The sequence below is a fragment of the Mesoplodon densirostris genome, chromosome 6 (assembly GCF_025265405.1).
Source record: "Mesoplodon densirostris isolate mMesDen1 chromosome 6, mMesDen1 primary haplotype, whole genome shotgun sequence".
Classification (NCBI taxonomy): Eukaryota; Metazoa; Chordata; class Mammalia; order Artiodactyla; family Ziphiidae; genus Mesoplodon; species Mesoplodon densirostris.
In genome coordinates, this window is record NC_082666.1 from 38,536,322 (window position 1) to 38,555,322 (window position 19,001).

A 19,001-nucleotide genomic window follows, 5' to 3' on the forward strand; every position below is an offset into this window, starting at 1 on the left:
TGGACAGTCCCAGAGGGGCTCCCTGGCTTTTATAAACTGCAACACATAGTAAAACAAAGTAATAAGCTAGTAGAACTATCATTTAGCAATTACTTCCTGATTATAGCAAAAATAATAAAGTATTTTGAAAAATCCAAATTCCAGTACCCGGAGGTGATCGCCTTTAGTATTTGTGTGTATTCCCTTTTAGCACATGGTCTTTGCATCACAATTTATTTTTCGGAGATCTGGACTTATTTTTTTCAAATAGTATTGAAAAAAATGGTTCTTACCAATGTATTGCTGATATTTTTGATGACTAGAAGTGTATGCTTTTAATTTTGGTTTATGGTTAACTATTAGCACAGATATACCCTAATTTAGCTCATTGTTAATAGGATAAAACCCAGCTTATTTAACTGATTGCCTGCTTTGCAATTTTCACTGCCATGTAAAGCTGCAGATCTCTATTATGTCTACTACTTAGCATTCATTTTAATTATAAGTCACTACCTTGATGATTATTCTCAGTGATGTACGTTCCTTAGCTCCAAGCAGGATAGTTTTATACAAGGATCCTTACCCCTAACTTGAGGACAAAACCATCTGCTGTGAAGGGAGCAGATATCAGTCATTCTGTAGTAAAGGTTGCAAGAAAGGGGCTGGCAGACTCCTCTGGGCCTTTCTCTAAAAGACTTCAATCCAACTCTACCCTCACAGAGACAAAGTGGGAATAATGAGAAGCAGAATCCATACAAGAGATCAGAACCTCAAGTGGGGCTTAAAAGTCAGCCCAGAACCCTGCATATTCTCCCCTCAATCCTGATCTCTAATCAGGATAACAGTGTAGATTGGAGTAGCTGTCAAATAGGGTTTGGGGATAGACCACACTATTTCTTAACACTCCTGGGGGTCTCTTCTGAGGAATGGTTATAGACAATTTAGGATCATTTAAGTTAGACATCAGTTTGAAAAATCTGATAGAAGCCTTGAACCTCACCCGAGAAACATGCATAGACCCAATTGCAGCCAGAAACTTGCATGAATTTCAGGCAGCTAATGAGTTTCTTGCATCTCATTAGTGGGTCTCAGGTTAGGAATGTACTGGATATGGCTCAGAACGCTTATTTCCTTGTTCCCTGATTCTAAAGGATTTAAGTATGCTCAAGTGGGGAGGGCATGGATCTAGAATGCAAAGGAGCAGAGAAAGAAGCAGGCACCCCCTACCTTTGGCAACACTCCCTTGCTTCCTTCTATCCCTCTACCTGGGTTACACCTAAGCTGTCTGTCAATTCAGCTAGCAGATCTGAGATAGTCAATGGTGGAATTAGTAACTTCATCACTAGCTGACCAGGAAGGCAATCAAATCTGTGCAGTAGAATACCTATTATGTTTAATTATTTGCAGTTATATAGGCAGGTGAAATTTAGTGTCATTCGTCAAACCACCAGCTAGTCAGGCAATGAAAATAGACCTCAGGCGAGGACTGAAGCTCCCTATTAATCATGTCACTACACACAACAGTGTGATGATCCTCTGTCAACAGGCTTCTTTTCTGCCTGCAGTGGTGTGAAGAAAGAAAATCCAACTCCTCTTGGGTCTCCAGATGAAAATACCACTTGTTGGAACAAAGTTCAGAGACGAGTAGGAAAGATCTACAGTACATAATAAGTACCTGCCATGTCCTAGGCACTGCTAGGCCCTGGGGACATAAGAACTGAACCAAGTTCCTATCCTCAGGAGTCTCCATTCCAGTGGAGGAACTGGTAGAAGCTTATAAATGAATATATGCTGCTTGGTAATCATAGGTGCTGTGACTGAAACTAAAACAGGATAAGGAGAGAGCCCCTTCTAGGTTTCTCTGAGGACCTCTTTGAGGAAACATCATTTGGCAAAGACCTGAGTAGAGTGGGTGAAGAAGACTTGTGGACACCTGGACAGAGTGAATGTGACCCCTTCCTGAGGCAGGAGAGCACTTGGTATGTCTGAAGAATGGCAAATTCATCATGGCTGGGGTACAGGTATAAAGAAGGGGATGGAGATGGGGCAAAGAGGGGGCTGGACCAGACCCATAGGACTTTGTAAGCCATTGAAGGGGCCATTGATTTATAATCATCATCCTGGAAACCTTTTGAGGCAGATGAGCTTTGTTATCAGATTTACATTTTGCAGTCTTCACTCTGACTGTGGGGTGAATAATTAACTGCAGTGGGCCAAAGATAAAAGTAGAGAAAAAAGTTAAAGCCTGTCGCAATTCCGGTAATTCTCAAGGCAAGAAATGCTATGATTTGGGCTACACACAGCAGTAGTGAGAGAGTGATGGATTGTAAATGAATGGTGAGAAAAAGACAGGAGTCAAGGATGTTTCCAAAATTTGAGGCCTAACCCGTGGATGAATGGACATGCCATTATCAGAAATGGGAACACCAGGGATGGATTAGGTTTGGGCAGAAAAAGTATATGGATTTAGAAATGTCTTACATACTTCCTACATATCCAAGGGGATGTGTCAAAAAGGAGTGTAGAGATTTGTGTATCTTATTAGGGAAAATCATGGCTGTGTATAAATGTTTGGACTCTATGAGTATCTAGACAGAACTTATGGCCATTTGCCTGAATAAGTCACCTAGAATAGCTAGGGAAGAGACATGGAAGAGGAACATATAGAAATTGTTTGCATTTCTTTACACTAACAATGAAATATTAGAAGGGGAAAGTTTTTTTAAAAATCCTTTTTAAAATCACATTTAAAAAAACTTAGGAATAAACCTGACCAAGGAGGTGAGAACTATAAAACATTAATAAAGAAAAATGAACATGATTCAAAGAAATGGAAAGATATTACATGCTCTTGGATTTGAAGAATTAATACTGTTAAAATGGCCACACTACCCAAAGTAATATACAGGTTTAATGTGATCCCTATCAAATTACCCATGACATTTTTCACGGAACTAGAATAGATAATCCTAAAACTTATATGGAATCATAAAAGATCCAGAATTGCCAAAGCAATCCTAAGGAAAAAGAACAAAGTACAAGGCATAACCCTCCCAGACTTCAGACAATGCTACAAAGCTACAGTAATCAAAACAGCATGGTATTGGCACAAAAACAGACATATGGATCAATGGAACAGAATAGAGAGCCCAGAGATAAACCCACACACCTATGGTCAATTAATCTTTGACAAAGGAGGCAAGAATATACAAGGGAGAAAAGACAGTCTCTCCCACAGGTGGTGTTCGGAAAGTTGGACAGCCCCATGTAAATCAATGAAGTTAGAATGCACCTCACAAAAAATAAACAACAGCTTAAATGCTTAAATGTAAGACATGACACCATAAAACTCCTAGAAGAGAACACAGGCAAAAGATGCTCTGACATAAATCGTACCAAAGTTTTCTTAGGTCAGCCTACTAAGGCAATAGAAATAAAAGCAAAAGTAAACAAATGGGACCAAACCAACCTTATAAGCTTTTGCACAGCAAAGGAAACCATAAACAAAACAAAAAGACAACATACAGACTGGGAGAAAACATTTGCAAGTGATGCTACTGACAAGGGCTTAATTTCCAAAATATATAAACAGTTCGTACAACTCAATAACAAAACAAAACAAAAAACCCAATCAAAAAATGAGCAGAAGGCCTAAATAGACATTTCTCTGAAGAAGACATACAGATGGCCAACAGGCATATGAAAAGATGATCAATATCGCTAATTCTTAGAGAAATGCAAATCAAAACAACAATGAGGTATCACCTCATACCAGTCAGAATAGCCATCATCAAAAAGTCTACAAATAAATGCTGGAGAGGGTGTGGAGAAAAGGGAACTCTCCTACACTGTTGGTGGGAATGTAAATTGGTGCAGCCACTATGGAAAACACTATGGAGGTTCCTCAAAAAACTAAAAATAGAGTTGCCATATGATACAGCAATCCCACTCCTGGGCATATACGCAGACAAAACTATAATTCAAAAAGATACATGTACCTCTATATTTATAGCAGCACTATTTACAATAGCCATAACATGGAAACAACCTGAATATCCATCAACAGATGAATGAATAAAGAAGATGTGGTATATTTATAAAATAAGATATTTGAAAATTAAACATTACACTTTTTTCATATTCTTTTCCATTATGGTTTATTACAAGATATTGAATATAGTTCATATATATGTATGTATATGTATATATATATATATATATACATATATATACACACACATATATATACACAGACACAATGGAATACTACTCAGCCATAAAAAAGAATGAAATAATGCCATTTCTAGCAATATGGATGGACCTAGAGATTATCATACTAAGTGAAGTAAGTCAGAAAGAGAAAGACAAATACCATATGATATCACTTATCTGTGAAATCTAAAATATGACACAGATTAACTTATTTACAAAACAAAAACAGACTCACAGACATAGAGTACAGATTTGTGGTTGCCAAGGGGAAGGGGGGAGGGATGGATTAGGAGTTTGGGATTACCAGGTGCAAACTATTACATACAGAATGGATAAACAACAAGGTCCTACTGTATAGCACAAGGAACTATATTCAATATCCTGTAATAAACCATAATGGAAAAGAATGTGAAAAAAAGTACTGTTTAATTTTCAAATATCTTATTTTACTGATATCTTTCTGTTGTTGATTTCTAATTTAATTCCATTACAGTTGAATAACATATATTGCATGATCTCTATTATTTTAAATTTTTAAGGTTTTTTATGGCCCAGAATATGGTCTATCTTGGTTAGTTTTCTATCTGCACTTGAATGTTTCATATGCACTCTTGTTGGATAGAGTATTCCATGAATATCAATAAGGTCATCTTAGTTGATAGTGGTCTTCAGGTCATTTATATCCTTACCTATTTTCTTATTTGTTCCATCAATTATTGAGAGAGGAGTGCTGAATTCTCCAACTATAATTTTGAATTTATCTATTTCCTTTTTAGATCTACTAGTTTGTACCTCATGTATTTTAAGCTCTGCTGTGGGCATACACATTTAGGACTATTATTCCTTCTTGTAGAAGTGACCCTTTATCATTACATAATGTCACTTTTTATTCCTAAATCACCTTCATCGTTTTCAAGGCTACTTTGCCTGAAATTAATATAACTAGTCCAGTTTTATTTTGGTTGGTATTTGCATGGTATACGTTTCTCCATCTCTTTACCTTTAATCTAAGCTTCTTACTTATGTCATATTTCTTCTGCCTGAGATCTCCCTTTAACAGTTACTGTAGGCAAGTACCCAGGCAGTTTTTCCTCAGTTTCTTTCTGCATGTGTGTGTGGGAGGGGAGGGGAGGATCCTGAAAGTCTTTATTTCTTCTTTACTTTTGAAGGATATTTTAAATGAGCATAGACTGCAAGGTTGACAGATTTTTCTTTCAACACCAAAGATTGTCTTCTTGCTTGCTTAGTTTTTCATTAAAACTCTATGATAATTCTCATCCCTGTTCTTGTTAAGTAATGTGCTTTTTCTTCTGGCTGCCTGCAAGATTTTTTCATTGTCTTTGATTTTCTCTAATTTGGATGTGATATGCATAAGTGTATGGCTTGGGTTTTGGGGGTTTTATTGTTGTTGTTTTTTCTTTATGTTCTTTGAACTTCTTGGATCTGTGGTTTGGTGTAATAATTTTGAAAAGTTCTCAGCCGTTATTTTTTCAAATATTTATTTTGCCCTGTTCTTTCATTTTTCTTCTTCTGGGATTTTAATTATATGTATGTTAGACCAATTGATATGTCCCCCAGTTCTTGAATGTTCTAATTTGCTTTTTCCCCCTACTGTTTATTCTCTTAGTATTTTAGTTTCTATATTTTTAAGTTTCCAATCTTTAAGTTGACCAAAGTTTTGCTTGGCTATATGATGAGACCACTGAAGTTATTCTTCATCTCTGAATGTCAACTGTCTCTCCTCCTGTTGTTTAATCCTTTTGTTCCCTAAGTGGAAAGGATATGGATGGATTTCACAGAACTTCTGTTCCCCTTTGCTAGACAGCATGTGGGGGTACTTTCTCCTGATTCTCTTCTGTCTTCCCTGTGAAAGCTTGGTGCAGTTCCCGCAGGAAAAGCTTGCATTGGAAACTTCTTTATGACTGCAGCCCCCAGAAGCCTCACACTAACACTCATCCTCCAGAAATTTGTCAATGTTTCTAGTTTAATCTTTCTACCAACTTATATGGGTCCCAGTGACTTTTGTCTCAGTTAAGCAAATATTTGAGTCCTATGTCTCCCTGAAGGTGCCTATCCCTCTTCAGATTTTCAAAAGATGGTTATTTTGTCCTTTGTTCTCAGTTCTATCATGTATTCATGAAAAGTTGTTAATTTATTGTCTGGGCAGTTTTATTTTGTAAGGATGGAAGGGAAGTCGTTCAGCTCTCTACATCCCTGACCTGAAATTAGAAGTCTTCATCACTTTTTTTAATGTGCATCAATGCAATGAGTGTGATAAAGTGATGACTCATTGTTACTTTAACTTGTATTTCCTTGACTAATAGTAAAGTTGATCATGTTTTAATGGGCTTTATTGATCATTTGAATTAGTTCTTCTAGAATTTCTTATTCACGTAATTTGCCAGGTTTTTAAAAATTAATTAATTAATTAATTAATTAAGTTAGTTAGTTAGTTAGTTAGTTAGTTAGTTAGTGAGTTTTGGCTGCATTGAGTCTTCATTGCTGTGCCTGGGCTTTCTCCAGTTGCAGCGTGTGGGGGCTACTCTTCATTGCAGTGCACAGGCTTCTCTTTGCAGTGTCTCCTCTTGTTGTGGATCACGGACTCTAGGCCCACGGGCTTCAGTAGCTCTGGCATGTGGGCTCAGAAGTTGTGGCTCACGGGCTCTAGAGCGCAGGCTCAGTAGTTGTGGTGTACGGGCTTTGTTGCTCCGCGGCATGTGGGATCTTCCCGGATCAGAGCTCAAACTCGTGTCCCCTGCATTGGCACATGGATTCTTAACAACTGCACCACCAGGGAAGCCCAATTTGTTAGTTTTTAAAGCATTTTTTTGCCTTTTATTTTCAATTTGGAAGACCTCTTTTAATCTTTTGTCTTAAATATGAACTGTGAATAAAGTTTCTCAGTCTACCAGTCCCTCAAATGTATACAACTATTGTATAAATATTTTTCCTTTTTTTAATATTTTATGCATTTTTGTCTTCGTAAAAAGGTTTCCACAATTTCTACATTGTACATAGGTTCTCATTTTTATTGTCTTTCTCTCTCACTAAAATATAAAATTCATGTGGAAAGGGACTCCAGCTATCTTATCATTGTATCACTAATACATGGAACAGCATCTAGCATATGGCAACAGCTTAATGAATGTATTGTGAATAAATAAAAGATAAATAAAATTATTTCTATTTCTGTAAAATTTATGCATATGCATTACAATTGAATCAAGTAAAATGGTCTGAAGTGGAGAAGACTTTTTCCCCTCAGAATATGGCATATGTCCTTCAAATTAACTGTATAACAGGACCTCCAACCATTGTTCAAGTATCCCAAAACTCAAGATTCATGAATAGATCCAATAAGATACAGAGTTTTCTAATAGTTTAGTCACTGATGATTTTTGTACTAAAATTTTTTTTTCTTTTTTTTTTTTTTTGTGGTATGTGGGCCTCTCACTGTTGTGGCCTCTCCTGTTGTGGACCACAGGCTCCGGACGTGCAGGCTCAGCGGCCATGGCTCATGGGCCCAGCCACTCTACGGCATGTGGGATCTTCCCAGACCGGGGCACGAACCCGTGTCCCCTGCATCGGCAGGCGGACTCTCAACCACTGCGCCACCAGCGAAGCCCTGTACTAAAATTTTACATCACATATCTCCTATATGTCACCTGAACATCACATCAAAACTCTTTTGCTGTGTGCTGGAAACTTCATCTGGTAAATCTTCACCTGACCAAGATTTTTCCCACTGGTCTAACAGATTCTTGTTTTGTTTGTTTGTTTGTTTTTTAACATCTTTATTGGAGTGTAATTGCTTTACAATGGTGTGTTAGTTTCTGCTGTATAACAAAGTGAATCAGCTATATGTATACATATATCCCCATATCCCCTCCCTCTTGCATCTCCCTCACACCCTCACTATCCCACCCCTCTAGGTTGTCACAAAGCACCGAGGTGATCTTTCTGTGCTATGCAGCTGCTTCCCACTAGCTATCTGTTTTACACTTGGTAGTGTATATATGTCCATGCCACTCTCTCACTTCATCCCAGCTTACACTTCGCCCTCCCCATGTCCTCAAGTCCATTCTCTGGGTCTGCATCTTTATTCCTATCCTGTCCCTAGGTTCTTCAGAACCACTTTTTTTCTTCAGAATCCATATATATGTGTTAGAATATGGTATTTGTTTTTCTCTTTCTGACTTACTTCACTCCGTATGACAGACTCTAGGTCCATCCACCTCACTACAAATAACTCAATTTCATTTCTTTTTATGGCTGAGTAATATTCCATTGTATATATGTGCCATATCTTCTTTATCCATTCATCTGTTGATGGACACTTAGGTTGCTTCCATGTCCTGGCTATTGTAAATAGTGCTGCAATGAACATTTTGGTACATGACTCTTTTTGAATTATGGTTTTCTCAGGGTATATGCCCAGTAGTGGGATTGCTGGGTCATATGGTAGTTCTATTTTTAGTGTTTTAAGGAACCTTCATACTATTCTCCATAGTGGCTGTATTAATTTACGTTCCCACCAACAGTGCAAGAGAGTTCCCTTTTCTCCACACCCTCTCCACAATTTATTGCATGTACCCTTTTTGATGATGGCCATTCTGACCAGTGTGAGGTGATACCTCATTGTAGTTTTGATTCGTGTTTCTCTAATGATTAGTGAGGTTGAGCATCCTTTCATGTGTTTGTTGGCAATCTGTATATATTCTTTGGAGAAATGTCTATTTCAGTCTTCCGCCCACTTTTGGATTGGGTTGTTTGTTTTTTGATATTGAGCTGCATGACCTGCTTGTATATTTTGGAGATTAATCCTTTGTCAGTTGCTTCTTTTGCAAATACTTTCTCCCTTCTCAGAGTTGTATTTTCATGTTGCTTATGGCTTCCTTGGCTGTGCAAAAGCTGTTAAGTTTCATTAGGTTGCATTTGTTTATTTTGTTTTTATTTCCCTTTCTCTAGGAGGTGGGTCCAAAAGGATCTTGCTGTGATTTATGTCATAGAGTGTTCTGCCTATGTTTTCCTCTAAGAGCTTTATATGTCTGGCCTTACATTTAGGTCTTTAATCCATTCTGAGTTTATTTTTGTGTATGGCATTAAGGAGTGTTTGAATTTCATTCTTTTATGTGTAGCTGTCAGTTTTCCCAGCAGCACTTATTAAAGAGGCTGTCTTTTCTCCATAGTATATTCTTCCCTCCTTTATCAAAAAAAAGATGACCATATGTGCATGGGTTTATCTCTGGGCTTTCTCTTCTGTTCCATTGATCTATATTTCTGTTTTTGTGCCAGTACCATACTGTCTTGATTACTGTAGATTTCTAGCATATTCTGAAGTCAGGGAGCCTGATTCCTCCAGCTCCTTTTTTCTTTGTCAAGATTGCTTTGGCTATTCAGGGTCTTTTGTGTTTACATGCAAATTGTTAAATTTTTTGTTCTAGTTCTGTGAAAAATGCCATTGGTAATTTGATAGGGATTGCATTGAATCTGTAGATTGCTTTGGGTAGTATAGTCAGTTTCACAATGTTGATTCTTCCAATCCAAGAACATGGTATATCTCTCCATCTGTTTAAATCATCTTTAATTTCTTTCATCAGTGTCTTATTGTTTTCCGCATACAGGTCTTTTGTCTCCTTAGGTAGGTTTATTCCTAGGTATTTTATGCTTTTTGTTGCAATGGTAAATGAGAGTGTTTCCTTAATTTCTCTTTCAGATATTTTTTTTTTTTTTTTTTTTGCCGTATGCGGGCCTCTCACTGTTGTGGCCTCTCCCGTTGCGGAGCACAGGCTCCGGACGCGCAGGCTCAGCGGCCATGGCTCACGGGCCCAGCTGCTCCGCGGCATATGGGATCCTCCCAGACCGGGGCACGAACCCGCATCCCCTGCATCGGCAGGCGGACTCTCAACCACTTGCGCCACCAGGGAGGCCCTCTTTCAGATATTTATCATTAGTGTATAGGAATGCAAGAGACTTCTGTGCATTAATTTTCTGTCCTGGGGTAAGGGGAAGGGTAAGCTGAGACAAAGTGAGAGAGTGGCATTGACATATATACACTACTAAATGTAAAATAGATAGCTTGTGGGAAGAAGCCACATAGCACAGGGAGATCAGCTCGGTGCTTTGTGACCACCTAGAGGGGTGGGATAGGGAGGGTGGGTGGGAAGGAGACGTAAGAGGGTAGAGATATGGGGTTATATGTATATGTATAACTGATTCACTTTGTTATAAAGCAGAAACTAACACACCATTATGAAGCAATTATACTCTAATAAAGATGTTTAAAAAAGCTTTTGTATCCTGCTACTTTACCAAATTCATTGATTAGCTCTAATAGTTTTCTGGTAGCATCTTTAGGATTCTCTATGTGTAGTATCATGTCCTCTGCAAATAGTGACAGTTTTACTTTTCTTTTCTGATTTGGATTTTTAAAATTTCTTTTTCTTGTCTGATTCCTGTGGCTAAAACTTCCAAAACTATGTTGAATAATAATGGTGAGAGTGGGTAACCTTGTCTTGTTCCTGATCTTAGTGGAAATGGTCTCAGTTTTTTACCATTGAGAACAATGTTGGCTGTGGGTTTCTCATATATGGCTTTTATTATATTGATGTAACTTCCTCTATGCCTACTTTCTGGAGGGTTTTATCATAAATGGGTGTTGAATTTTGTCAAAAGCTTTTTATGCATCTACTGAGATGATCATATGGTTTTTATCCTTCAGTTTGTTAATATGGTGTATCACCTTGATTGATTTGTGTATATTGAAGAATGCTTGCATTCCTGGGATAAACCCCACTTGATCATGGGGTTTGATCCTTTTATGTGCTGTTGGATTCTGTTTGCTAGCATTTTATTGAAGATTTCTGCATCTATATTCTTCAGTGATATTGGTCTGTAGTTTTCTTTCTTGTGTGACATCTTTCTCTGATTTTGGTATCAGGGTGATGGTGGCCTTGCAGAATGAGTTTGGGAGTGTTCCTCCCTCTGCTATATTTTGAAAGAGTTTGAGAAGGATAGGTGTTAACTCTTCTCTAAATGTTTGATAGCATTCGCCTGTGAAGCCATCTGGTCTTGGTCTTTTGTTTGTTGGAAGATTTTAAATCACAGTCTCAATATCAGTGCTTGTGATTGGTCTGTTTATGTTTTCTATTTCTTCCTGGTTCAGTCTTGGAAGGTGGTGCTTTTCTTAGAATTTTTAGATTTCTTCCAGGTTGTCCATCTTATTGACATATAGTTGCTTGTAGTAATCTCTCGTGATTCTTTGTATTTCTGCAGTGTCAGTTGTTACTTCTCCTTTTTCATTTTTAATTCTATTGATTTGAGTCTTCTACCTTTTTTTCTTAATGAATCTGGATAATGGTTTATCAATTTTGTTTGCCTTCCCAGAGAATCGTCTTTTAATTTTATTGACCTTTCCTATTGCTTCCTTCATTTCTTTTTCATTTATTTCTGATCTGACCTTTATGATTTCTTTCCTTCTGCTAACTGTGGGTATTTTTTGTTGTTGTTGTTGTTCTTCTTTCTCTAATTGCTTTAGGTGTAACGTTAGGCTGTTTATTTGAGATTTTTCTTGTTTCTTGATGTAGGATTGTATTGTTATAAACTTCCCTCTTAAAACTGCTTTGCTGCATCCCATAGGTTTTGGGTCGTCATGTTTTCATTGTCATTTGTTTCTAGGTATTTTTTGATTTCCTCTTTGATTTCTTCAGTGATCACTTCGTTATTAAGTAGTATATTTTTTAGCTTCCATGTGTTTGTATTTTTTACAGATCTTTTCCTGTAATCGATATCTTGTCTCATAGCATTGTGGTCAGAAAAGATAATTGATACAATTTCAATTTTCTTAAATTTACTAAGGCTTGATTTGTGACCCAAGGTATGATCTATCCTGGAGAATGTTCCATGAGCATTTGAGAAGAATGTGTATTCTGTTGTTTTTGGATGGAATGTCCTATAAATATCAATTAAGTCCATCTTGTTTAATGTATCATTTAAAGCTTGTGTTTCCTTATTTATTTTCATTCTGGTTGATTTGTCCATTGGTGAAAGTGGGGTGTTAAAGTCCCCTACTATGATTCTGTTACTGTTGATTTCCCGTTTTATGGCTGTTAGCCTTTGCCTTAGGTATTGAGGTGCTCCTATGTTGGGTGCATAAATATTTACAATTGTTATATCTTCTTCTTGGATTGATCCCTTGATCATTATGTAGTATCCTTCTTTGACTCTTGTAATAGTTTTATTTTAAAGTCTGTTTTGTCAGATATGAGAATTGAGTTCCATTTGCATGGAATATCTTTTTCTATCCCCTCACTTTCAGTCTGTACATGTCGCCAGGTCTGAAGTGGTTCTCTTTTAGACAGAATATATATGCGTGTTGTTTTTGTATCCATTCAGCCAGTCTATGTCTTTTGATTGGAGCATTTAATGTATTTTCATTTAAGGTAATTATCAATGTATATGTTCCTATCACCATTTTATTAATTGTTTTGGGTGTGTTATTGTAAGTCTTTATGTTCCCTTGTGTCTCCTGCCTAGAGAAGATCCTTTAGCATTTGCTGTAAAGCTGGTTTGGTTGTGATGAATTCTCTTAGCTTTTACTTGTCTGTAAAGGTTTTAATTTCTCTGTCAAATCTGAATGATATCCTTGCTGGGTAGAGTAATCTTGGTTGTAGGTTTTTCCCTTTCATCAGTTTAAATATGTCCTGCCACTCCCTTCTCGCTTGCAGAGTTCCTGCTGAAAGATCAGCTGTTAACCTTAGGGGATTCCCTTTTATGTTCTTTGTTGTTTTTCCCTTGATGCTTTTAATATTTTTTCTTTGTATTTAACTTTTGGCATGTTTCTCCTTGGATTTTTCTTGTATGGGACTCTCTGCACTTCCTGGACTTGACTGACTCTTCCTTTTGCCATATTAGGGAAGTTTTCAACTATAATCTCTTCAAATATTTTCTCAGTCCCTTTCTTTTTCTCTTCTTTTTCTGGGACCCCTATCATTTGAATGTTGGTGAGTTTAATGTTTTCCCAGGGGTCTTTGAGACTGTCCTCAATCCTTTTCATTCTTTTTTCTTTATTCTGCTCTACGGTAGTTATTTCCACTATTTTATCTTCCAGGTCACTTATCTGATCTTCTGCTTCAGTATTCTGCTATGGATTCCTTCCAGAGAATTTTTAGTTTCATTTGTTTTGTTGTTCATCATTGTTTGTTTTCTCTTTCATTCTTCTAAGTCCTTGTTAAACGTTTTTTGTATTTTCTCCTTTCTATTTCCAAGATTTTGGATCATCTTTACTATCATTACTCTGAATTCTTTTTCAGGTACACTGCCTATTTCCTCTTCATTTTTTGTTCTGGTGGGTTTTTACATTGCTTCTTTATCTGCTGTGTATTTCTCTGTCTTCTCATTTTGCTTAACTTACTGTGTTTGGGTTCTGTTTTTCACAGGCTGCAGGTTCGTCATTCCCGTTGTTTTTGGTGTCTGCCCCCAGTGAGTAAGGTTGGTTCAGTGGGTTATGTAGGATTCCTTGTGGAGGGGACTGGTGCCTGTGTTCTGGTGGATGAGCCTGGATCTTGTCTTTCTGGTGGTCAGGACCACCTCCTGTGGTGTGTTTTGTGTTGTTTGTGGACTTACTATGATTTTAGGCCACCTCTCTGCTAATGGGTCAGGCTGTTTTCCTGTCTTGTTGTTTGGCATGGCATGTCCAGCACTGGAGCTTGCTGGCCGTTGTGTGAAGCTGGGTCTTAGCGCTGATATGGAGATCTCTGGGAGAGCTCTTGCCAATTGATATTACGTGGGGTTGGCAGGTATCTTGTGGACCAATGTCCTGAACTCAGCTGTCCCACATCAGAGGCTCAGGCCTGACACCCAGCCAGGGTACCAAGACCCTGTCAGCCATATGGCTTAGAAGAAAAGGGATAAAGAAAAACAAAAACAAAAAATAAATAAATAAAATAAAATAAAGTTGTTAAAATAAAAAAATATTTAAATATTATTAAAATAAAAATGTAATAAAAAAGAGAAACCAAACCAATAAACCAATCCGGCAATGATAACAAGCACTAAAATCTATACTAAAAATAACCCAGACAGAACCCTAGGGCAAATGGTAAAAGCAAACCTATACAGAAAAATCACACAAAGTAGCATACACATACACACTCACAAAAAGAGAAAAAGGAAGAAAATATATATATTTAAAAGGAAGAGAGCAACCAAATCAATAAACAAATCTACCAATGATAATAAGCTCTAAATACTAAACTAATATGAACATAAAACTAGAAACAAATTAGATGCAGAAAGCAAACCCCAAGTCTGTAGTTCCTCCCAAAGTCCACCTTAATTTTGGGATGATTCGTTGTCTAATCAGGTATTTGAGGGATGCAAGGTACATCAAGTTGATTGTGGAGATTTAATCCACTGCTCCTGAGGCTGCACAGAGTGATTTCTCTTTCTCTTCTTTGCTCGCACAGCTCCTGGGGTTCACCTTTGGATTTGGCCCCTCCTCTGCATGTAGGTCTCTCTCTGCCATCTGTCCTTCACCCAGACAGGAGGGGATTAAAGGAACAGCTAATTTTGGGGCTCTGGTTCACTCAGGCCAGAGGAATAGAGGGGTACGGAATGTGGGGTGAGCCTGTGGCTACAGAGGCCAACGTGATGTTGCAACAGTCTGAGGCCCGCCATGTCTTCTCCTGGGGACGTTGTCCCTGGATCATGGGACCCTGGCAGTGGCAGGCTGCACAGGCTCCTGGTAGGAGCCTGGATAGTGACCTGTGCTTGCACACAGGATTCTTGGTGGCTGCAGTAGCAGCCTTAGCATTTCATGCCCGTCTCTGGTGCCCGAGCTGATAGCCACGGCTCGTACCTGTCTCTGGTGCTCATTTAAGCGGTGTTCTGAATTCCCTCTCCTCACACACCCCGAAACAATGGTCTCTTGACTCTTAGACAGATCCAGAGTTTTTCCTGGACTCCTGCCTGGCTAGCTGTGGTGCACTAGCCCCCTTCAGGCTGTGTTCACACAGCCAACCCCAGTCCTCTCTGTGAGATTTGACCTCCGAAGCCCGAGCCTCAGCCCAGCCCCCACCTGCCCTGGCGGGTGAGCAGACAAGCCTCTCAGTATGGTGAGTCCTGGTTGGCACCAATCCTCTGTGCAGGCATCTCTCTGCTTTGCCCTCTGCACCCCTGTTGCTGTGCTCTCCTCCATGGCCCTGAAGATTCCCCCCAACCCACTCCTCATCTCTGCCAGTGAAGGAGCTTCCTAGTGTGTGGAAACTTTTCCTCCTTCACAGCTCCCTCCCAGAGGTGCAGGTCCCATCTCTATTATTTTGTCTCTGTTTTTTCTTTTGCCCTACCCGGGTATGTGGGGAGTTTCTTGCTTTTTGGGAAGTCTGAGGTCTTCTGCCAGCGTTCAGTAGGTGTTCTGTAGGAATTGTTCCACATGTAAATGTATTTTTGATGTATTTGTGGGGAGGAAGGTGATCCCTACGTCTTACTCCTCTGCCATCTTGAAGGTCCTTCTGGTCTAACAGATTCTTACATAATTTATTCCCTGTCTACAACTAGATGGACCAAACATGAATATTTCTTCATAAGGGGCTAATCAGAAATTTTTCATGGGATTTTTGAACATTGAAGCACTGAATAAAATGGGAGAGAAATGAGTGTTGGAAAAAAAATGAGGGACAGACATAAAACTAAGAGATAACAACAGTTGATATCTAGTTCTAGTTTTAACTAATGCCAAATTTCTTATTTCTATAATATGACTTTTTAGTCTTTCCTCTGATTTTGTAAGTCAATAAATTAATCTTTTCCCCGAAGCTCATTGAGTTTCTGACATTAGAATTTAAGATCTTGAAATATCACAGAAATAGATGAAAAATTCCATTAATCCCCCCTGCTTCTTTTTAAACCAGGTGTCCTTGTCCTCAAATTCTGAGATTCAAGTCCCAAACTCTCCTGTAGCAACCACCACCATCTTCTACCGTCTGACTTTGTATGTGTGCAATGCAAGTATGTGTACAAGATGTGGCGGCAGGGGGAGAACTGTTTACATAGCGGAATTGAGAAACGAAAATGATACAGTTATTTTGATGAACCAACAGCATTTCTATCTTAGTATGACACCAGGGACACAATCTCTGCTGTTTCTAGTGTACTTGCTGAAATGTGATTTCTATTTTTCAATTTTTATTTTATATTGGAGTATAGTTGATTAACAGTGTTGTGTTAGAGGACTCAAGATGGTGGAGGAGTAGGAAGCAGAGTTCACCTCCTTCCACAGAAACATTGAAAATACATCTACAAGTGGAATAATTCACACAGAATAGCTACTGAGCGTGGACAGAAGACCTCAGACATCCAGAAAGATAAGAAAACATCCACGTAACCAGGTAGGACAAAAGGAAAAAAAAAAAAGAAGAAGAAACATGCTTGGGGCCCTGTGCCCCAGGGAGGGAGCTGTGATGGAGGAAAAGTTCCCACAACTTGGGAAGTCTCTCCACTAGCAGGGTGATCAGCGTGGATGGGGGGGGGGGTTCAGAGCCTAAGAGGAGAGATCAGAAATGGTTTGTGGAAGGCAAAACAGAAAGTAGCTTGCTCAGAGGGTCAGCACTGCCACCTGCACTCCCCAACTTGATACACTCCTCTGTTGGTGGGGGGTGAGGGTTGGGTGCTGAAGCTCAGACTCTGGAGCTCAGTCCCAGGGAGAGGGCCAGAGTTAGGTGCAGAAAGAGCTTGAAGAGGTCAGGCTGTGGCACCTGAGGATGTACTAGGAAGAAGCCTCAGCCCACCAGAGAGGCAAGGTACCATTATTGGGAGGTGCACGAGAAGAGGAGCAGGACCACCATAAGAGCTCCTTTCCCTGTGAACACTACCAGGCAACAAGACACCACCTACAGGAGCTCTGGGGGCAGGAGTGAGTCATCGTCGCCATCTTGGGCTCCAGAGGCAGGCACTGGCCACCACTTCCAGACCACAGGCAAATGCCAGACCCTACCCCTGCTGACCCAGAAGGGCGCAGACAGCTTAACCCACTAGGAATTCTGCCAGCAAGCCACAAGACCTGCCCCCACTGACCCAGAAGGGCATGGACAGCTCCTGCCACTAGGAATTCCATCAGAGGGCCACAGGACACACCCCCACTGATCTAGAAGAGTGCAGAAAGCTACCACCAGTAGGAATTCCGCTAGCTGGCCCCAGGACATTCCCTGCTGTCCCTGGAGCATGTGGGTAGCTCCCCCCACTGGGAAGTCTCCCAATGGGTGCCAGTACCTGCCCTGCTGTCCCGGGAGGGCATGGATAGCTCCCACACTTGGAAATCTTTCAGCAGGTGCTGGGACTGGACCTGCCCATACTGTACCAGGAGGGCACAGATAGTTCTCCCTACTAGGAAACCCACCCAGAGGAGGAGCTGAAACCAGAGCCGAAGCCCTGGGCCTGTGTGACTAAAGAAGAAGAGTTGAAGTCTCACAGCTGCATGAACTGTGGAGTTACACCTCCACTGATGGCTTCCTAAATTCAGCGCCTGCAAAACATCTGAAGGGACAACAAGTGCTCCTTCAGCTGGGACAGGTCTGGCTTTAGTAGCTGTGGGCTTTATGGGCACATACATGTGGGAGTTGGGCCAGGTCAGAGTCTGAGCTGATTCCATAGCTCCCACAGTGGGTCCAGGTGCATGACAGCTGCAGTCCTAGGACTGAGAATCACCAGAGCCAATTGCCAGCATACCCACAGTTAAGGCAGGACAGAGAGCAGTGCCAACAACAGGGTACTTTGTGAGCCCGCAAAATGGGCAAAAGGGGACACAACAGAGCACATTCACAGGTGAACAACTCCAGAGGAGGAATACTTAGTGGCTTCTCCCAGTAGGAGTGCTCCAATCCCACTTACCCCACATTGCAGATCAGAATCACGACAAAGAAACAAATCTGGGGACCTCTACTCCAACAACTAGGGAGCAGACTCCACCCCTGATAGGGCAGTGACAACCACAGAGCAAAGGGGAGGCCCACTTAAGATCTAGGGCAAGCTCCGGTCACAACAGCAGTCAAACCCCCTATCAAGGGGATAACAGCACAAGCCTCTGGACCAACCTCACCCACTAGGGGCAGAAACCAGAAGCAAGATGCACCTAGATCCTGCAGCCTTCAGAAAGGAGACCACAAACACAGTAAGTCTGACAAAATGAGATGACAAAGAAATATGTTGCAGTTGAAGGAGCAAGATAAAAACCTACAAGAACAATTAAATGAAGAGGAGATAGGCAAACTACCTGAAAAAGAATTCAGAGTAATGATAGTAAAGATGACCGTTGCAAGATCTTGAAAAAAGAATGGAGGCACAGATCAAGAAGATACAAGAAAATTTTAACAAAGACCTAGAAGAACAAAAGAACAGAGATGAACAAGGCAATAACTGAAATGAAATATGCACGAGAAGGAATCAATAGCAGAATAACTGAGGCAGAAGAACGGATAAGTGACCGGAAGACAGAATGGTGAAAATCTCTTTCATGGAACAGAATAAAGAAAAAAGAATGGAAAGAAATTAGGACAGTCTCAGAGACGTGTGGGACCACATTAAATGTACCAACATTTGAATTATAGGGGTTCCAGAAGAAGAAAAAGAGAAAGGGCCTGAAAATATTTGAAGAGATTATGGTCGAAAATTTCCCTAACATGGGAAAGGAAATAGCCACCCAAGTTCAGGAAGCGCAGAGTGTCCCATACAGGAAAAACCTAAGGAGGAACAGACTGAGACACATATTAATCAGACTAACAAAAATTAAATACAAAGAAAAAATATTAAAAGCAACA